This window comes from Streptopelia decaocto (assembly GCF_964273445.1).
Source record: "Streptopelia decaocto genome assembly, chromosome: Z".
NCBI classification, from domain to species: domain Eukaryota; kingdom Metazoa; phylum Chordata; class Aves; order Columbiformes; family Columbidae; genus Streptopelia; species Streptopelia decaocto.
This window is the reverse complement of record NC_138657.1, coordinates 34,832,063-34,854,873: the sequence shown is the minus strand read 5'-3', so window position 1 is coordinate 34,854,873 and position 22,811 is coordinate 34,832,063. Positions and strand designations below refer to the sequence as shown.

General features: G+C 41.3%; 2 protein-coding genes across 2 annotated transcripts in view; both read left to right on the top strand.

Annotated features, from left to right (window-relative positions):
* Positions 1-11,821, top strand: part of AUH (AU RNA binding methylglutaconyl-CoA hydratase) — a 158,402-nt gene extending 146,581 nt beyond the window's left edge. Inside the window, exon 14 of the transcript XR_014186212.1 lies at positions 11,353-11,821. The gene's annotated coding sequence lies outside the window, so the exon portion shown is untranslated. The remainder of the gene's footprint in view (positions 1-11,352) is intronic.
* LOC309451225 (tubulin polymerization-promoting protein family member 2-like) overlaps positions 1-22,811 on the top strand; it is an 80,550-nt gene that overhangs the window by 14,113 nt on the left and 43,626 nt on the right.

Sequence of the window (22,811 nt, the reverse complement as noted above, 5' to 3'; positions counted from 1 at the left end):
AAGCACAGGGCAAGCTTTTGGTGTTTCTGAGGTTTACTCCACTAAGTACACATTATCCTGCTTTCAAAGGGAAGAAAGAAAGACACTGTCTTCACAGAGATTTGACTTGCTCAAAGGCGCCAAATGACTCAGCAGCAACCAGGTACAGCATACAGACATGTTTAGGTAGCTTAGAATCATAGAATCACTTAGGTTGGAAATGACCCTTAAGATCGTTGAGTCCAACCATAAACCTGACACTTCCAAATCCACCACTAAATCATGTCTCTAAGCACCACATCTACATGTCTTTTAAATTCTTCCAGGGATGGTAACACAACCACTTCCCTGGGCAGCCTGTTCCAATGCTTGACAAACCTTTTGGTAAAGAAATATGTCCTAATATCCAATCTAAATCTCTCCTGGTGCAATCTGAGGCCAATCCTTCTTGTCCTATCACTTGCTACTTGGGAGAAGAGACCAACGTCCTCTATGTTACAACCTCCTTTCAGGTAGTTGTAGACAGCAATAATTTCTCCCCTCAGCCCCCTTTTCTCCAGGCTAAACAGCCCCAGTTCCCTCAGACGCTCCTCATCAAACTAGTGCTCCAGACCCCTCACCAGCTTCGTAACCCTTGTCTGAACTTGCTCCATCACCTCAATCTCTTTCCTGTAGTGAGCGGCCCAAAACTGAACACAGGATTCGAGGTGCAGCCTCACCAGTGCCAGATACAGGGGGACGATCGCTTCCCAAGTCCTACTGGTCAAGTGTGGATAGCAGTTTACACAACTTCTTTCTGTGTGTCCCAGCCACCCCAAATATTCTCCTTCCTCACAGTCCTGGAGCTCAGCAGTTCTTCCTGCTCCTGCCTTTTGAGTTGCTCTTTGGATCCCTTAAGTCTGTGTCTGCCAGACTGTAAGAGGAAACCATTGCCTGTTCAAGCCTATCCACAAAGGATGTTGTATGTGTTGCTGTGACAAGGAAAACAGCTTCCAAATGCCACTGTTTGTTTTGCTTTTTTACCAGAAATGAGGGGATGTTTCTGAAGGAGGATTGCAAAGCAGCAAAGTAGCCTGCAAAGAGCTCCAGGCAGTGCAGGCAGAATTGCTCCTGCTACCTGATTTAGCTTGTTTGAAGTTAACTTGGGTTTGGCTGTAGCATCCTGCCCTGGTCACCTGCCTTGGATTTGGAAGCTGACAGTCATTGCTGTTTTGTACTGCTTTCCTTTCATGATCTGTCCATCACCTGAAGGACACTCAGAGACTATGGGGAGGAATAATCTGGGGATGAATAATCCTGGGAGGTGATCTGTGTCTTGTCTTCAGTTGTAACAATGCCTGAGAGGAAGCTTATGGGTTGTTTGGGCTTCTCAGCGTTGGTACGAATGGGTTTACAAACACGTTGTGTTTGCATTAGCAACGGCATTGCCTTTATGGTACAGAGCGCTGCTTCAGTCCTGCTGCACAGCTCACCTGCCGTGCTCAGGCCAGCTGCTCCATTGTAGACTGATCTGGGTGCCGGGGTAGAGGATGGGGGAGGAAGCGAGGAGTAAGAATCGCTCCCAGTACCGTGGTCAGTTTGTCTACAGGAGTGCAGTGACACTGGGAAAGTGCTAAAGGTTGGAGGTGCTTGAGGGCACGGGGGGCAGGCACCCTACTGCAAATTGCTGCTCCATCTGCCAGTTAAAGTAAACTGATTTGTCTTTGCATCAGATGGGGAAAAACACTTTTAGAAAACTTAAGCCTAGATAGTACGTTTATTTCTGGGAGAGAATTATGCCTGCTGCTCATGTGACTTCAATGTAATGTGCTTGTATGCACACACACACAGGGTTTTTCATTTTTATCACATGGCTGCCAAAAATAACATTGAAACATAAGTTAAGCATTCCAGTATAACACAATGGCACTTCATTACTGTTCAGAGCAGCTCCGATTTCCTTCTGAGCCTATCACCAGCAGGCAATAATGGAGGAGTACAGAGGGCAAGTAAAAGGAACAGTGTAACCTCATGGCATTTTATCCTAAATGTCATGCATGGTCAGCAACCACAGTGAGTTCCCCTGGTGTACGGATTTAGCATCTTCAATAATTGTCTGTCACAGCGTTGAATTTAACATAAGTATGGTAATATCAAATTGGATGCTTCTGGAGTTTTTTCCAAATTACAGCAGTTAGCCTTAAGAATATTTTTTCTCTAATCAGAGGGGTCTCTCCTCTGTAACTCTTCTTCTGATCTTATCTTCATAACTTACTACTTCTCTGACTTCCAATTAACACTTCATCTGTATTCTTTACTTGGACACAGTAGGTGTAGCCTTTTGAAATTCTTCCCTAATGTGATTTTAGTACTGTCACTTCAGTCAGGGGCATGGTAATGACTAACCTCTGCTCCTGTAGCTCTGTTGCTATGTTGCAAAATAACTTTTCAGAAGTTCTGGATTAATGCAGGTCAGTTGATAATTTGGGGCCCCATGGCAATATGATGCCTGGAAAAAATCCATTTGTAATCTGAAAAATCTTATGGGAGAATTGCGTAACATGAGAAACGTAATAGGTCATTAGCTAGAAGTCTGTAGAGCGAGGATGGGTAAACAAAATCTGATTAGTATCACTTTAAAGGAAAAAAAAAAAAAAAGAAGCTTTATTTCTTAAGTACTCTTCTCATAACACAACATTGCAGTATCTCCAGGTGATGGTAGATGTTGCAAACACTGCTGCTCTGGAGTCCTGTCACCAGTGCTTATCCCACGTGTTGGCACAGCACAGTCTGTGCTCCCAGTTTCCTTGCTGAATGTGACAGGTGTGGTGCTGCCATAGAAAATCCTGCTGTGCTCTTCACTTCATTCTGGCCCGTTCTGGCCTGTATGCCATCAGGCAGCTGTCAACAGTAAAACAAAATAAGCAGAACAAGTAAATCCCATGGTTTTCTTAGCAAGCAGTTTGCTATGATGTTGATGGAGGAAAACACTGATATCTATAAATTGTGAATGCTCTGTCTAGAACATCACTTTTTTTCTGCCCTGATGACAAGACTTTTTTTCTTTAGCTTATTATATAATGAGAATTCAAGATGAGATCATGATAGCAAGACCACAGGGAGTGTCCTGGAGCACTAAGTAGCTGGCATGGTAGAGAGGGTTATTATGAAATACTTTTTTAAAAATAGTTCTAGAATCCTGCACCTCTTTCTGCTTATTTTAAGGTTCATATGAAATGTGTTGAATGTCTATGTCCAGAATTATGCTGCTAGTGGATCCTCCCAGCTGGTCTGTCCAGTAACTGTTGACTAGTATGATCATGTTTCTGCATTGGAACTTTAAAAATAATTTAATGATGGCTATGTTTAGTGACATCATTTCAGCACCCATATAACTTAACTCTCCCTTGCACTTTGCCTGAGACCATACAGCAGCTGCATTGTACCCATATACATCCCATCACTTCAGGCACAGTCAAATTTTTAGAAAGAGGGAATTATACTGTCACAGATCACTGCATTTTCCTCAGCTGTATAGGCTCTAGTTTCACTTCAGAGATGCTTGAACTTTCTTTAGTCTTCCTAAATCTTTGGGGAAAAAAAACACACACACACCAAAAAAAACCGCACAAACACAAAAACCACCAAAACCCACAAACTTAAAAGTTTCCTAAATGAAAGGCTGTAGTGATTCTTTGTAATAACATTTTTCTTTCAGGGTGAAAAACATGAATTTGGAGACAGAAGATTTCTTCTTAAAATGGTGTATTGCTTTTATTATCACTTAAGTGATGCATGGCAATATTAATGGGTTTATTCTGTTAATGAAGAATAGTGTTATTGAAATAATAGTTGGAAGATATTGATCTTCCCATTAGAAAGCTTTTGCACAGAGAACCTCTATTGTTTAGGGACAATTATTTCTGGAAAACCTACTATCACCTGTCTTCCCTACCTAGCTGCTCTGCTATTTTCATACAGCTGTGATTGGGTATCAGTTTGCGTGTTAGCAATTCTGTTTATAGTAAGATAAAATGCACCATGGTTACTGGCCAAAGTTTGCTCTTAGCTATTATACATTGCTGACAATTTGGACTAAGTTGGCTATTATAATTGACAGATGCAGAGCTGTGAACAGAATTTGTTTGCCTTTTTCTATCAATTGGGGATTTCTTTTTATTAATTTAAGGATGCATTCTTTTCATTTCTGTATGTAGTGAAATAATGTTTCTCATGGCCAAAATCAGAATATTTTTCCATCAAGTAAGAAGAGCTCTTGCCGCAGGTAATGGTGTAATGTCCTGATGTGAGAGGAAGGACAATCTGTAAAAGATTAAGTGTGATGTCTCATATATGTTTCTACCTGACATGTAATAAAAAGCCCCCCTGCTATGCCTTATGCTTGTGTTTCACAGGACAGCTAATTTAAAGGATTCTATCAAAAGTTTTACTGTCACAGAGGTACCCCAAGAGTCAATTTAGGCAGACAACAAGCTCCACACAGACTTTATTCTAGCCAGAAAGTGTAGCCGGTAAGCCAACTAGAAAGAGGGCTTATCCAAATTATGTAGCACTCTGACAGCATAAAACACAGGTTCAGATACCAGTTGAGGAAATTATTGTTGTATGACCACCTAAGAATAATGAGGATCCACAGTGTGTATGTTCACTCACAGGAAAGAAAAGTAGAGGCCTCTTTCACTCAAGGTCACCCAGCAGAGAAAAATGATTTGCCTGAAGTGGGCAAGGACTCACTCAAAGATATATCCAGAAGTGAAAAGCAACCACTCACCAGAAGAGGAGACGAGGCACATTCAATCCCAGGAAGTCTCCTTAGAGGGCATCCCAGTCTAAGCAGAGGTCTCCAGTTCACAGACCCGCTGCTCCGAGAAGACCACTCAAAGGCGGTCTTTGGCATGAAACCCATTTTATAGCCTGGTCGGATCTGACTGTGGTCATTACAACATGGTCCAGAAGCTTCTGAACTTCTCTGGGCACCTCCTTCTTTGAGGTCCTTGTCTATTGACTGGGGGTCCCACCCCTCCTTGAAGTCACCGTGCCCTGGATTCTGGGAGGATGTGACTGTCAGCACCTTGGCACCACACGAGGTGTGTACGTGGGGACAGGCACAGTGGGGCACAAAAGCTGCTAAAGAGCCATCAACTGCGCTATTGAAGGCACACGATCTTATCAGGGGATGTGCAACTGCGACATTTACCATAGCAGAGATGGGAGAACTGCTTTCCTCCACTTCAGCTACAGGTCAGGTAGCTGATACCTTCAAGTCTGGGTATCAAAGATGTCTGAGCAAAGTCCACTCAGGGCTTGCATGGACTTAGCTGTCCCTGGTGTCTCTCCTTTTGAAGTCCAGGTTGCAGACTGCTCCTGTAGGTAAACCTGGCTGTGCTGTCAGTTCCACACAGGAGAGGGTGATTTTTTTAAATCTGATTTACATGACAGGCATACTTCAAAACCTGTCCTGAGGTCTCCTGTGGCAGGTAACAAAGCTGAGGTATTAACAAGGAGAGGTGGTGACACAACCTGTGACGTTGATCAACTGATGGTCAGAACTGTGGCCTGCATCCTTCGAGGGAGGAGCAGCTGCCAGGCTGCTGTGAAGGGTGAGTAGTCTGCCACAGCGGGCTGCTGGCTACTGTTCCCCTCTGGTTATAAAATTAATGCTGGTTAATAATAAATTCAGTTAAAAACTAGCTAAATAAAATAGCCTGATGTGGCTTGTCAGACACAGTGTTGTACTGGGAAGATAAAAAGCTGCTTTTGCTCCTGGTTTTCTCACTGTCTTGTTTAGTAACAGTAGGCAAATTGCCCTCACCCCCACTCAAAACAAATCCATTGTCGACCCCGCTTATTAGACAGACAAGTTGCTTTGAGAATAGACTGTATTTCAGGATGTGCATGCATGGTGTCCTGATAGGCCTTCACCAAGATGGGAACTTCTAAGGCCACTGTACTTGGTGTTGGTGAGGTCCCATCTTGAATACTGTGTTCAGTTTTGGGAAGCGGTGGAGTCACCATCCCTGGAGGTGTTTAAAAGGCTCTTAGGGACATGGTTTAGTGCTAGAGTTAGGCTATGGCTGGACTCAATGATCCTGAGGGTCTCTTCCAACCAAAATTATTCTATGATTTTATAGGTCTAAGGCTGTATGAGGATCTGTGCTAGATGTCACTGTTACAACACAAAATGAACCCATGTGTCATTAAATGAGGAGTCCCCTGCTCTCTTTCTAACCTGCAGTAGATTTGGAAGCCAGCCCTGTAAAACTAGTTTTCACAGAAGAAAACAGGTGTCCACGGAAGACTGATGCTGTTGCCTGAGTTAAGAAGAAAAAACACAGTAAGTGGTTTGGGCCATAGAATATAGCCTGATTTGAGAGCTAAGGCACAACAGTTCCAACTGATATAACAGGAGACAGCAAATCAGCAAAGTGGCTCAAGTAAAGGTCCAAGTTTTTCACCTATCTCCTATAGCCATGGCAGGTCAAAGCACAGTTACCCAGGCTGAGCTTGCAGGGCTGAGGGATCATCATGTGTGCGGCCTTTGTGCTCTGCCCAGGTTGTGACCGACCATGAACACAGAGGTGACTCCCCCTCCTGCTCAAACTGAAAGCTCCCTGCCTTGATTCCAAGCCCCATGGTAGAAAATTAAAATACAGATGATAATGAATCAGTTTCTCCTCTTCTTTACTCAGTTTTAACTGTGACGTAACTCAGCCAAAACTGGATTTGAAAGATTGCAAAGCTGATCTTAGTGAGATGAAAATGAGGCCAATATGTTTTTCAGTCTAAACAGGAAGAAAAACTGGGCAGCTTCATGAGGACATTTGCTCAATCTCTTGTAAAAAATTAAAGAAGAATCAAGACAAAAGTGTAAAAAGTTTCAATAATATTAACACTTTATTTTATTTCCTACCTACCTTGCTCTGTTCTTGGCCCTCCACTAAAAGTAAAACATTGGCAACTGATGGAGTCCAGAAAGCAGGAATGAAAATCATTAATGAGATGCCATCGTTTGCTTTACTAAGAAAGTGCTTGTGGCTGACTGATAGAAAGTGCTGTGAAAGGGCTAGTTAGCATTATGGATGGAAGTGAAATGGAGATTAGCGCACTTAAGATTGTTTAATTGCCAGACAATACAAAACCAAAGACGTCATATAGTAGAGGGTACAGTACAGAAGTGCAGATTTAGTTGCGTTTATTAATCTTTTCTCTAATGGAATCACTTAAGCACATACCATGAAATATAAGGCAATGTTTCCAAAAGGGAGGGGAAAAAATACTTCTAATACACAGCGTAATGATGGTATAGGGCATCACAGTTAGCATAAAGCATTAAAACAAAAAGATCAGATGTGTGTCCAAACAAACTGAAGTGGGTACTTGAGTTCCATAAAGCAAATGGGCACTGCAGGCGTTTACCTACATTTGTGAATTCTGGCCCCCTGAGGGCTGATGCTTAATGGGTGATTTCATGCAATAAGAAAAATCAGATGCTTAAGTTATTCCACTTACTCACCTGATTTGCCTGTGCAAATGTAGCTACCTTGCCAGCTGGCTGATCTAGGTAGGGAACACTCAGAGCAGTAACTCATAAAAATGTGGCAGCATGTACAAAAATGAGTAAATAAAGGGACAGAACTTTTGCAGCTACGCTAACCAGGCAAGCATTGTTTCATGGTTTCAGCTGATCACCTACTGACTGCCTCTGTCATATTTGAAGACAGGTCACTTCATGAAATAGGATACTAGGCACTGCACATGTAGCCAAAAGCAACATGAATCTGCTGCATATTGGTTTTGCTGTTTCAGAAAGCATGGTCACATACGCAGTCTTGAAAGAAGGTGGGAGTGAAGCCAGCATAGAATTAACCACACTGAATAACTTGCACATTTTCAATGAAGTCTTTCATGTATTCTGTGCTTTTCAAAAGTGAACAAGGGCCAAAAACAGCCACATCACTTGGACTTGTTATAATGAACTCCTGCTTCTCTGTAGTCTGAATCTAAGCCACCATCCTACACATACCACATCATAAGAAACCACTAACCCTAACCATGAGACCAGCACATTCATGTCTGTACAATATGTTCGTTACACTCACATTAATAAATGAATATAATGTTACAATGGCTGTGCCATTAAACAACACCTGTTCAATACAATGGAAACAAGGCACTCCATGATTAAATATATTATCTTCTTGACAAAGAACTGCACAACTGTTTGGCTAGAGCTGTGAAGCAAATGGTGTATTTACATATGAAAAGGAATTTGTGTACATTCAATGAATGACAGAATAATTGCTATATATGGCAAGGAAAAAGAATATAAAATATTTTGTATACTCATTACTACTATTGCAACTAAACGGGAAAGGCATTGATATAGCTGTGAATGTACCTTTCTTGACCACTGCAGCTAGGAAAAGCATATACAGACTGCTGGCAGCATTACAAGAGCAAGATTTAATCCTAGAAATATCAGATGGAAAAGGTCTGGTACGATGGTGTTCAAATCATCTAGTGACAGCACATGCAAAATGGATGTTTTTTTCCACCTGAGCTTCAAGTGGCTCAAATGTGGGTCTTCCACCATTTCAGTTGGATGTCTGGTCCAGATTTTAATAAATTCCTGAGAGTAATGATTTTTCCTTCTTATTCAGTGAACATTTTTCTTGGTTTCATTCACATTAGTCTTACTATACATTTCTAAACCACTCACAATTATGTGTCTTGGCCCTAACTGGGCAACCCCACCCCAAACCTCTGCAGAAGCAGTGGCAGAGAAGTTAAAGGTTGTAGGCTTACCTGTCAGCATCACCTCTGTGCCTGGGAAGATCATGGAACATACCCTCCTAGAAGCTATGCTATGGAGGATTGGGAGGTGATTAGAGACAGCCAGTGTGGCTACACCAAGGGCAAGTCCTGCCTGACCAACTTAGTGGCCTCCTACAATGGAGTAACTACATCAGTGGACAAAGGAAGGGCTATGGTTGTCACCTGTCTGGAATTCTGTAAAGCCTTTGATACAGTCCCCCCCAACATGTTTCTCTTTAAATTGGAGGACATGGATTTGATAGGTGGACTGTTCGGTGGTGAGGAACTGGCTGGATGGTCACACCCAGAGAGTAGTGGTAAAAGTCTCAATGTCTGGATGGACACCAGTGGCAAGTGGCGTCCCTCAGGGGTCCATACTGAGACCAGTACTGTTTAATATCTTCATTAATGACATAGATATTGGGATAGAGTGCACCCTCAGCAAGTTTGCAGATGACACCAAGCTGAGTGGTGCAGTTCACATGCCTGAGGGATGGGATGCCACCCAGAGGGACCTGGACAAGCTTGAGAAGTGGGCCCATGTGAACCTCATGAGGTTCAATAAGGCCAAGTGCAAAGTCTTGTGCCCGGGTCAGGGCAACCCCTGGTGTCAACAGGCTGGGGGATGAAGGGATTGAGAGCAGCCCTGCAGAGAAGGACTTAGGGATACTGGGGGTGAAAGACTGGACATGATCCAGCAGTGTGACCTTGCAGCCCAGAAAGCCAATCATATCTTGGGCTGCATTGAAATGAGGGTGGTCAGCAGGTCAAGGGAGGTGATTCTGCCCCTCTGCTCTGCCCTGGTGAGAACCCACCTGGAGTCCTCTGTCCAGCTCTGGAGCCCTTAGTACAGGAAAGACATGGACCCATTGGGGAGGGTCTAGAGGCCACCAAGATGAGAGAGTTGGGGTTGTTCAGCCTAGAGGAGGCTCCGGAAGACATTATTGTGGCCTTTTAGTACTTAAAAGGGGCTTATAAGAAACATAAGGACAGACTTTTTAGCGGGGACTGTCGTGAGAGGACAAGGGGTAATGTTTTAAACTAAAAGAGGGGAGATTCAGGCTGGACAGGAGGGAGAATTTTTTTACTATGAGGGTGGTAAAACACTGAACAAGTTGCCCAGACAGATGGTAGATGCCCCATCCCTGGAGACATTCAAGGCCAGGCTGGCCAGGGCTCTGAGCAACCTGATCTAGTTGAAGATGTCCCCGCTCATTGCAGGGGCGTTGGACTAGATGAACTTTGAAGATCCCTGCCAGCCCAAACTGCTCTAAGATTCTAAGCTGGGCTCTATATCTTCAGCAACAAGTTGCAGGATAGAAAAGAAGATGGGATCAGAGGGTTATAGACAAGATACTAGGGAAAGGCAAGGGAAAACTATAGCTTCCTGCTTCAGTCACCTCTCCTACCCACACATGCATGCACATACGCAAACCACAAAGGAGAGACTTTCCATTGTAAATTTTCCCCTGAAATTGCTGCCCTCAGCACTTATATGGAGCTGAATACCAGACCCAAAAGCAGAGATGCTGTCCTTGCCACAACCCAAATCTTACTGCCATGGTAGGATGAGGATTATGGCAGTTTTGCTGCAGTACAATCACTGAAAGGGTGAGAAATAGCAGGTGAAGAGAAGGATCCTGGATGGGTGGGGAAGCACGGTAGCTTCTTGATTTAGGAACATCCATGTCAAGAGGTGTTGGTCTGATCTGCAGAAATGCTAACCCCTCACAGCAGAAACTGGTGGCTGTGAGAACCATATTCAGCAAACATGGAGTGCTATCAAGTACTGATAAATGTGGTTGCCATCTCAAACTGGCCCCCCAAATTAGCTTACAGTGTGGGCAAATTTGAGTTTATTCTCATTGAAACACAGCTTCTTGTGCATCTAAAAATGGTAATAATGACATATCATTTTTAGTAAATGTGTTCAGGTTTATTTAAAGATTTAAAAAAAAACCCCAAACAAACAAAAAACCAGAAAACCATGTGAACATATTACAATGTAAAAGCCAGATAAAAGACCAAGAAAAAGAAAATTCGCTTGTAGGGTTTGAAAGGCATGCAGCAAATGACACCTGAGATCCCATGTTGAATGAGTAGGATAAACATAAATACTGAGTAACTAGCTGCCCATTCTTTGGAATAAGGATGTCTGACGGTGTTTTATATTATGTACCCACCTGCAGGCATGACATATGTAACTGAATGTGGCCACAGGAACTAAGTTTGGGGAGCATGGGGGGCTCGATTAAGAGGCAGTGGAAAATCTTAATCCTGCTGCTTAATCTGCTCATGTTCAAGGGCTTGATTTTGTGACTCTTATCATTCTTTCCACAGTTTTCTTCTCCAGTGCAGTTCGTGGGTATGGAAAACAACGACAGTGCTTTCTGAAAGACAGCTGGCATGGCTGATTTCTCAGAGCACATGACCACAAATCAAACCTCGTACTGTCAGCCTACGTTAATCTTCGCTATGGCTTGCTTAGATTAGTGAGCCATCAAAATGTGGTGGTGTATAATGACCCTTTTTTCTATAAACACTTTTCCTCTCTTGTAGCTTTTGTATCTGGACAGCAAGCTGCACGCTGCGTAACTAAGAAGCTCTTCTTGGTTCATAAGCATACCCAAGAAACAGTGATTGCCTGGTGAAGATTTTTGGGCTAGCTAGCAGGGAACTCTGTAATGAGATCTTGCACAACATTTGTTCACTCTTAGAAGATCAGAACATTCCTTGCCAAACTCTCAACCTTTAAGTGGAAACAGGACACATCGCCCTTCCAAGAAGACATGGATAGGATGATACAACTCTTCTGACATAGACAAGGAGGCAGAGAAGAAGCGGGTCTTTTCATCTAAGAAGACAAGTAACCACAATTTTCCTCTCCTTGTCAGTGGGTTTGTGCATTTGTGTTTTGGAATGTAATGCATAGCAACGAAGTGTGGGCAAGCACGATGATCTACAACTACTAGTGCTTTCATACCTGGTGAATAGGACTAGAGCTCATAAAAATGTTATTTGATCTGTTTCCAATTATTTCTCACTTTATTTAGTAACAAAATATGTTTTGTCAAAATAACAATGATAACTATCAGATTTACAAACGCAGCATTTTTTCAAAACTAAAAACTGTAGATATGCCAAACAAATGTCCAAAATATGGGGAGGGGAGGGCAGGGGTTTATCTCTTCCTCCTTTTAATCACTATCTCTAATTAAAGGAGAAATAGCTGCACTTATTTTTTTTTTCCTCCCATGTTTCATTTCTTTCCCTGTTTAACTTTTTAATGGTATTGGCATTTGATAAAGCTGGTAGCAGCACTAAAGAGAAGGACAGATATTCTTCCTTCTTTAGATTATTCCCAAATTCTGATTACTACACAACTTGTTGCATCAAGGAACATCCTTGTTCCATAAGGAAAAAGGAGGGGAAAATACAAAAATTTCTGAAACTAAAAATTGTTATCTGATAAATGGACCAACAGGATATTTTTAAAGTGCCTCAGATCAGTTCCTGGACAATAGAGGTTTAGTTTACGGTCATGGATTAAAGAATGTTGTATAGTGTTGAGGTTAGTATAGGACAGCATAATATGTATACTAAACTCCCATTCTCATTTGTGAGTGTTTGTCACTGTCAAGAGTAAGCACAGCTAAAAAAAAATAAATATTCGGTAATAGCTTTAGATCAGAGCCACTGCCAGAAAAAGTGACCAGGATAGTGCAATTTCTTCTGCAAATGTTATTATTTTTTTCTGTTCTGGGTTAATCAAACTTTGTGTGGACCTAGTGAAAATATGTGGCCTTACTCCTTTGAAAAGGGTTCAGGTATTTTGTTTAACAATAGAGGGCGTTGCGTTTATTTCCTTAGATCAATGTAGAGATGCAATGTCACAAAGCAAGCAAACTCTTGTTATGTTCTGGCGTCTTTGGCCAGTTTTGCCTTGAGCACACAGTTATTAGTAGATGATGAGGTAAGTCTGTTAGTAAACAAACTAAGAGAAAGGATGTTAATGCTAAGATGAGCCAAGGAGGGCAGCTAGAGGGCAGAAAAGGCACTTTTCTCCCACTGCTTGTTAGGCCGGTCAAAACTGAAATCCCAAGATTTACATAGTGTAATATCAGATATGCTTAATGCATACAAAAAACGTGGTCATAGCACAGTAAGACAGCAGATGTTATGACAGACAGCCTTCAGCTGAGGTTGTCAGAAATTTATATGGCATCAAAGCATCCTCATCTCGCCAGATGTCCTGCTCCACAAGCCAGATAGGCACCTTCAAGCTGGCGCCCTGGCTGGCTTTTTCTCTGAGGCCTTGAGCAAAAGAGGAAGCTGATTAGCTTGAGATCCAAACAGACTGCAGTACTAAGCACCACTGATAAATTAAGCTAATTTGCATTCTGCTCATAAAGATTCTTCCTTGAAAAGAAAAAGTTTCAGATGCGTTGCTACTCCAGATGTATTACGTACTCTCCCCTCTGCCCCAGTTTAGGTTTTTAATTGAAAAAAGATGTAGCTGGAAAAAACTAGATCTAGACTTTGAACTACAGTGCATAACGCTGGTTCCTCAAGTAGTAAAGACCGAGCACACCAAATTTGGAATGGAAATGCGCAGAGCAGGGAGTTTCCACCCCTTGCAAAACTTAACCCAGCAACAGCCCACTTACTAGGCTGGCACGAGGGAGCACAGGGCATGGCTGCTACAGAGCGGCATACACGTGTCCATCAGTTATAGAACGTTAATTTATGAGTCTTACGTGACATTGTCATGTACTGTAATTTTAAATCTCCCCCATAATTTTTTAACTTGAGAAGTCAGTAAGACTGTTGACTTCATCTTTTCCATTGGGTCGATGTTCTTTCTTTTCCCCTCTTGTGCTTTTCAAGATTATTTAAATTAGATGTTACCGATTTTAACAGACATGAGAAGATTTCATATTGAAAACACTGACAACAAAGTCCTGTGTTAGTTTCATTTACACTCATGATGACACAGCAGTGCTGAACAGAGGCTGCAGCCAGCAGAAATTGGTCATATTCTGAACAGGTCAAGGGCAGGTTCTATGCACATGAAGCTAATTGGGGTTTTTTTGTTCATTTCCTTTTGAGGTCTCTACAAAAGTTGCTAATGATGGCACTATTTGTATTACACTGATATCACAAGCGTGTCTTGATATTGTACTCTGTCAAGCAATCATAATGCCAGTTATTAATGACCTAAGATAGCCTAGTGCACTAGCAAGTACATTTAAAAGTATGTGTTAGTGAGATTAATTAAATAATTTCCCCAAAAGTCTCCACAAATAAAATCATAAATGCATAAAAATGTCTATAGCTCCACATGTACTTATGCAGGGGTACATACTTCTGTATTCATACAGTTCCTATTGATGCAGTGATTCTTCCAGTGGACACAGTAGTGGGATAATTGCATAGAAATTCATTTTCAATTCCAATAAGTGACAGTCTGTCTCTCTAAGTATGATAAGTAAACAGCCTTGCAAGATTTTTATCTATGTTTTTTGAAAATCATCTCTTGGGTTTTACAGCTTAGGAACTGAAAATCTTGATTATTTTAATGTCAGTGTTAAAAGGGCTAGAAATGCTGCAAATAGTGTGTGCACTAAATCTGTGCTGTTGCAGAAACAATCAGAAGAGTAAAAAGTAATGATTAAACATTTAATCAGAAACATTACACTTTGTTGTGTTCTCATTGTAGCTGCAGGAAAAGATGCTGTAACAGATCTTTAAATAGAAAACCTGAGGCTAAATTCTACTTCATCCATCAAAAGCAGCTGCTAGGAGATGACCTAATTTTAGTGGCTTATCAATTCCTTAGTGCTTGTTGGTTGATGTAACTTTGATCCTCTGATGCTAGATGACTTTTGTGCTGAATATAGCTAGAATTTAATGTGAATCTTTTGGATGGCTGCCCAGCCAAGCTGCATAATCCAAACAAAGAGAGCAAGCAGTACATGATTCAAGCTACTCACGTGTACAATAATACAAATATATGTATCCTGATTCCTTTGGGCAATCAGCTCCATGTCACCAAGCACATATTTCAAATACAATGTCCTTGTGGGATTTTTTGGTATTGTAGGTTTTTTTACTGTGTTTTGTCACGGTTGTTGTTGTTGGTTTTGTGTTTTGTTGTTGTTGTTTTTTTTTTTTTCCCAAACAATGCTTTGGTTTTCATTGGAAAAACAACACAAGATGCAGTGAGACTCAGCTGCTGCCAAGAAATAATGATAGAGTCAATAATTGCAGGACATTTTTAATGAATGTTTTCCAAGCAAATCATTGCCATTTCAAAGGGCTGTTATTTCTATTTATGTAGAGATTAGTCTACACGTTATCAAGGAGAGGGAAATGGTTCTATGATTTTTATCATTAGTTTTTGTAGCACTTTTAAGGGATTTTTTTTTTTTTAATAATAGAAAATGTCTTTGTCTCTTTATCTTACTCTTTATCTGGACTATAACTTGTTTTCCTTTTTCATTCTTTCTTTTTTTGGCTCTTCACTAAAGCCATCTGTGACACACAAGCAAGTTGCTGGGTGTGTGAGCAATGCTTCACACGTATTTACTTGCCCTACTTGGCATTATTTGTTAATCACTAAAGATTATACAGGAGTTCTTCATGTCCCCTTTTTTTATTCTCTTAGCAAGCAAAGGTAGCAGTAAGAGAGTGGTCAGGCCATTGGACAGCTTGCCTTTTTTTTTTTTTTTTCTGTGTCTAGAGTTTAGACTGGGGAGGATTTAGACTGGGAGGATTAGACTGGAAGGATTTCTGAGTTTTCTTCCTGGCACTGACAATCATGCATTGTGTGAGCTTGGTCCAGTCACTTAGGGCCTGTTTTTCACACTCCAGTTGAAATAAATGGGAACTGCATCTGCTTAGCACCTCTGCAAACCAGGTCATTTATCTCTCCTCCTTTCATTTGTGCACTGATAAATACAACGATCTTTGCCTTTGAATATGTAAACTGGGTGGAAGAATACAAATGTGGGCAGTTAAACACGCAAATCCCTCATTTTGGTGCACAATCATCCATTTTGTACAACCAGGCATTTCTACATTTGTAAGCCTTGGTTTTTTTTTTTAAAAATGGGCCATAAATAACAAAATTGTACAGACTTCTCAGGGAGGTAGAGCTGAAATCAATATGTTTGTGTAGCTTCTCTTCTATAGTTTCACTTCCATTAAAAATACTATTAGCTATAATAATCATTTAGCCTACTTTATTACTGGATTAAACCGTGTTGTCAACATGCAGATGCCTTGGGCTTTACATGCTAATTGTAGGTTGTTACAAGACCCAGTGTTAGCTGTTTGACACACTTTTGGATTCTTAGGTGGGCTTAATTATCCTTTCATGGTACCTGTATTTCTTCAGTGACAGTAAGGATGTCCAAAGTGCCTAGCCTGCAACTCAAGATTGCTTCAGTGGAAAAACCTATACTGAGGCAGCATAAGCATTTCACTGTGCCCTATGGACATAAAGAAATGGCCAGATAGGGTATGAAAAGCAGAAGAAATCAAATGTTTGTAGCAAGCACTCACATTGGTATCTGTTTTCATTCTACCTGCCTCTGATCAAAGAAAAGAAGAGCAATAAGAACAAATTTCTTCAATAGAAATGAGGTTGGTCATTTAAATGCTACTGTTCTTGGTATAAAAACTTTGGTGCCTTCTGTGTAGGAACTTGCTGGAAGTCAGAAGGACTGAGAATCTTCCTTGCAGACACAAGATACTGTCCACCAGCTTTGTTGCTGTTCTGCTGCTTTAAAGTGATCAAATTCTGGTGAACATCCCAGTTAAAAACAAAACAAAAAACAAAACAAAACAAAACAACAAAAAAACCCCAAATAATCTTTTCAGTAACTTTGTTGTGGAAAAATGTAAATGCATATGTTTTGCCCAGAATCTCAAAAAAGATCAGAGCATGACAAGAACAGCCTACCTGTGGCTTCAGGTCTGGATCCTGCTTGCTGGGACAATTCCTCCTGTCTACACCCCCTTCTTTGCCACTTTCCCTAGGACTCCACTATGTCCCCATTCTCATGGGACAGACAAGCCCATCACACAACTGAAATGCAGAGGGATGTGCAAACCTCCTAGACGAAGCCTTAACTCCCAAGACCTTGCAGTTTCATGTCTCCAGTGCATGCATCAGTCATGGGTTTGGGAAACGCTTGCCTTTTCCTTGCACAAGGGACACATCAGGCTACAGGAATTGCACCGACCAGGAGATCGGCCCCTCTTGTGGTGAAACAAAGACCTATTGCCCCAGCCTTCCCAGAGTGTCAGTCAGCTTCTCAAACCTGATAATTACAGTGTTGTGTGCAACCATGAGCTTACCAGGAGTCTTCAGTGAAACCAGACCAGCTTAAACATTTATGACCCAATTTTGTTCCCACTGGACTGGACAGATTATTATCTTCAATGGAAATAATCTTAGATGCTCTATAAGTGTCAGAGAACAAACAAACAGCTGCTGCCTCTAGAAAGGAGTGATGTATTTTGAGAATGAGGCTGGCAGCCAGGCATTCCAGACACCTCATGCTGGCCCTGGGCAGATCCTGTATTCTTTCTCTGCCTCATAGTCCTCATGCAGTACAGACAGAACTGTTTTGTGTTCCTTTGTTGTAGGTGTGTGTGAAGATTAAATAAATCACCTGAAAATTATGAGCATTAAAGTTACTATTATTTTGTACAATCATTAGAAGCCTCTTGATTCTACTCAGTACCCTGGCTTTTGATGTTTCAGTTAAAAATTCATACTGCTGGGGTGATTTTTGCTGTCTTTATGGCTCTCTACTTCATTGAGAGTCTTGTGATCCTTGTTTCCAATGAACAAAGCTCCTACCTTATGTGATATTCTGAAGATTAATTTCATACTTCACGGTAGTGAGTCGATATTGCAAAATGCCAGGCTTTACTACTGTCAAGATTGTATTAAGTAGTTAGGGCTAATAGCAGCGAAAGTGCCCTGCTTACAGGGTGAGCTGCTAAGCAACATCACTACCTGGCCCAGATGCCTGGTTTACAGAGGAAGCTAGCTGAGGCAAGGATGGGCTGGGAACCCAGATGCATCTCATTGACCTGGATGTAGCAGCTGTACTCTTCTACCTGTACTTAACCCACATTCTGGATATCTCTGAATGTGGGTTAACCTAGTTCCTGAATATCATAATAGAATCATAGAGTAGTTCAGGTTGGAAACAGCCTTAAAGATCATCTAGTTCCAAGCCCCCTGCCGTGGGCAGGGACACCTTCCACTTGACAGGTTGTTCAAAGCCCCATCCAGCTTGGCCTTAAACAGTTCCAGGTAAGGGGTATCCACAACTTCTCTGTTCCAGTGCCTCACCTCTTCCTTATGTCTAATCTAAATCTACCCTCTTTCATTTTAAAGCCATTACACCTTGTCCTATCACTACATACGCTTGTAAAAAGTCTCTCTCCAGCTTTCTTGTGAGTCCCCTTTAGGTACTAGAAGGCTGCTATAAGGTCTCCCTGGAACCTTCTCTTCTCCAGGATGAACAACCCAAACACTCTCAGCCTGTCTTCATAGGAAAGGCACTTTGGCCCTCTGATCATCTTCATAGGAAAGGTGCTCCAGCCCTCTGATCATCTTCATGGCTCTCATCTGGACTTGCTCCAACAAGCCCATGTCGCTGTTATGTTGGGAGCCCCAAAACTGGACACAGGACTCCAGGTGGGGTCTCACGACAGCGGAGTAGAGGGGCAGAATCATTTTCCATGACCTGCTGGTCACGCTTCTTTCGATGCAGCCCAGGATACCATTGGCTTTCTGGGCTGAAAGCACACATTGCCAGGTCATGCTGAGATTCTCATCAGCCAACACCCCCAAGTTCTTCTCCTCAGAGCTACTCTCAATCCATTCTCTGCTCAGCCTGTATTTGTGCTTGGGATTGGCCTGACCTATGTGCAGGACCTTGCACTTGGCCTTGTTAAACTTCATGAGGTTCTCTTGGGCCCACCTCTCAAGTCTGTCAAGGTCCTTCTTCATGATGTCCCTTTCCCTCCAGCATGTCGACTGCACCACACAGCTTGGTGTCATCAGCAAACTTGCTGATGGGTGCACTCCATCCCACTGTCCATGTCACCAACAAAGATGTTAAACAGCACTGGTCCCAATACTGGCCCCTGAGGAATGCCACTCATCACTGATCTCTACATGGACATTGGGCCATTGATGGCAGCTCTATGAATGCGATCATCCAAGCTTATCGAGCCAGGAGTCCATCTGTTATATCCATGTCTCTCAAATTTAGAGACAAGGAAGCTGTGTGTGACAGCGTCAAATTCTTTGCACTGGTCCAGATAGATGGTATCAGTTACTTTTCCCTTATCCACTACTATAACCTTGTTGTAGAAGGCTTCCAAATTTGTCAGGCATGATTTGCCCTTAGTGAAGCCATATTGGCTGTTACGAATCACTTCCTTATTTTCCATGTGCCTTAGCATAGTTTTCAGGAGGATCTGCTCCATGATCTTGCTGGGCACAGAGGTGAGACTGACTGGTCTGTAGTTTTTCAACTACTACTGTGTTTTTTTCAGCCCACTGACTGTGTTTGTGAACGCAATGTAAATGAGGCTACAGTACTGTAAAGAATGATATTACCCGCTTGCAAACAGGCTTTTAAATCTAGCAATGCATAACATAGTTACAAGAGCAAATGTGATAAAACAGCTGAAATGACCCTGAAATGTTTTTGGAGGCCTACCTGTTCTTCCAGCTTCCTTAAACTTTTACTTTTCAGCAGTGTGAAAAACAGTTAAGACATGGGTTGCTTGTTATAGAGACATTAGCGCTGAGTGTTGCTAAATTATCACAAATGAGCAGTTAGCAATTTAAAAGCACTCAAATTCTGAAATATTTAATTAATGGAACCAATATCCTAACCGATGTTTGCTACAGGTCAAGTGAAAAAATGTGGGTACAAAATCAGATATAATAAAATACATACCAAATTCTACCCTGCTTTCTGATTTTTATGCTTATTTGCACTTCATCTATGAAGTGTCGTGTGTAAAAGCTCATCTTCATAAACACTTAGGCTTTGTGCCAAATTATGTGCCTCTGCAGTTACTCTGGATTGACTGTGCTAAAAGTGAAAACTGAGTTTTCTCTGTCCAAAATACTACTATTTGTTCCTGCAGTCAGACTTTTTGGCATAGAAGAACATCATCAAATACCAGTTTTACCTTTCAACAAGAGATTTTGGGGCTTTTTTTGGCACTTTTTGGGAAAAATATCTCATATATATATGTGATTAAAGTACCAAACATTGATCACAAGCATGCAACCCCTTTGCTATCAGTCTGTAAAGATCCACTTGTCTAACTAGGCTTTTGGAAAATATAATACTTTGAGTAAAAAAACATCTTCATTGGTTAAGAAAGAGACTCCAGAAATAACTCATCTTGACTTGTATCAACACGTAAGACCCATGGCAGTGGAAATACAGTGTCAGTGGCAATCTTACTCCTTTGAAACTTCAGAAACCAACTAGTTCATGGCTTTTGCTGTACGTATTATAACAGCCACCATCAACACTGGTTTTGGTCAAAAGACTGGAAGCCTGTGGTCCTGCTTGGGGCAGTAGGGTAAAATCAGTGCAGGGCAACTGTGTGCAGCGAGTGCCACCAGAGCTCTGGAGACATCTGAGCAAGGTGGCGAGACCTCTGGGCAGGCACATTGAAGTTTTGCTTGAGTACGTGATTGAAAATAGCTCTGTGTGACTTGTCCAAAATCATGCGTGATAACCATGGGTGAGCAGGGAATGAGCCCAGGTCTTCTGCGTCCTTGGAAGGGATGTCAGGTAATGCACCATCTTTCTTACCTTTTCCTGATATTTTAACTTGCAGAAAAAAAATGGCATTGAAGAAATGGTGAGTCTGCTACAGCCAGCGTGACTCAGACAGCTATGGATATTTTCAGTCTTTTGGTGATTTGTGTAAAAAAAAAACAAAAAACAAAACAGTGCTGTAATTCTGAGTTGTAACAGGGTTAGTTACTAGGCTTAGTTTTTTAAAAGCATTTCCTTTATTTGTTTTATGGTTTTGTCTTCTTACAGCTTGAGAAAATTCAGGAAATAAGACTTGTGTTATTTAAGAATGCCCAGTGTCTTTTTTGGAAGGAAGAACCAGGCTGTGCTACATTTCCATTAATGGAAATGAGAGTTAAGAGCCTAATCCTTTTGCAGCAGGGGAGATTAGAGCATATTGTGAATATGATTTCAGTATATATACTATGTTCCCCAAGGGTATCTCATCAACAGCAATTTCAAAAGTTACTTTTATGCCACTTCCACTCAGCTGACAAGAACACTTGACATTTTGAGAAGGTTTAGAATAGAAAACATTAGCAGTTCGTGTTGATCATGTAACTCATTGGCAAAAACACTACTGTTTAAATATCATGTTCAGTCATCTCTGGATTGCAATCTAATGAGCGTAAAAGATGAGTACTTCTCAAAAGTGACTTGTTTTGTAACGTTTTACAGTTACAAACTTGCAAAATGAAAAACATGGACATTGGCTTCCCCCCCGAATATCATTTTCGAGGACAGTGTCCTTTCATGCCTTTGGAAAGGCGCTCCAAGCAGCTGTAGATAAATAGTCATGATTCTGTACTTTCTGCTCAGTGAAATCTCAATAGGAAATTTTCATTGTTATGAAAAGGATGAGTAATCTTGTTAATGTCATAGTTACCAAGTATGTTCTAGCTTGCCTTGGAACCCCTCCAGCTTTATGGATGTATTTAGCCACTATCAAGATGTAGCGTTCCAGGTAACCCTTAAGTAAAAGGAAATGTAATGTCCTCCTTCTTCCAGCTGACATAATCACGGCTTGACTTTTCCTCTAATTGAACCAACCAGTTTTAAAAATTCACTTTGGCATGGATCAAGGAGCGGGATTGCTGATGTCTTTAACTTGCTTGTTTATTTAACTTCCCAGTACATAATCAGTTGGATAAAAATGACCTTCTCCTAAATATATCTGAGTGTCTATACTATATCATATTAATGACTGCAACATGCAGAAAGCCAAAACAAGCATTTTGCCAGTATCAACAGAAATGATGAAAACACGGTTTGCAGTAATGTATGAATTATTGCTGCCAGCTTTCAGTTCCCAAGTTAACTCTTGATGAAGTTACAAATTGTGATGATAATACTGTTTCTATCTTGAGTCACACTGTGGTACCATTTCTGCTGTCATAAATTCAGACTAAAACCATTACAATTAGATGGTTCTATTTCTGTCCAACTAAAATCAGACTTTTCCTTCCAAAAAATCACATAATGTTGGTGTGAGGTGGAAAAGGGCATACATGGTGGTTTCTGTTGCACAATTTCTACCAGCTCAGGTACAGAGATGGAAGGTAACTCAGTGACTCAGCCTGGGAGTTAACTTAATGCCAAGATGTGCAGTTCAGAGCTTTGTTTGAAAACAAGGAAATAAAAGAAATCTAATTTCAAGCTCTATTGGAAATTGAGGGGAAGCAAACAATATCTGAGAGACAGAAAGCAAGGAAGGGACAGGAAAAAAATTCATGAGAGATATAAGAGGTGGGAGGAGGAGTGGAATTGTTTATCTGAATCCTCCCTAAATGTCTTCAGAGACTTTGTTCCAGACCATCCCAGTTTTAGCTTTTTAAAAACAAATCCTCCCTCTTATTTTAAATAGAGATATGCTAGAATTAGAAGCACTTATCCAAACCACCCAGGCTTTAACTTTCAGGGTTTCAAAAAAAAATGGGACCTGGAACTGAAACAGCTTTGGTTTGGCTTTTACAAAACCCAAACCACCTTTTTTTTAAAAAAAATAAAAAAAAAAAAATCATTTTTTTTTTCTTTTTTTCATAACTAGGCTAAAGCCTTAATCAGAGAACTAGCAGTGAATGTGCAAAACAGCACACACTAAAAAGAACAGCTGCAATTCAGCTACCTCATTCTATGCAGAGCTGACTTACGGATTACTGG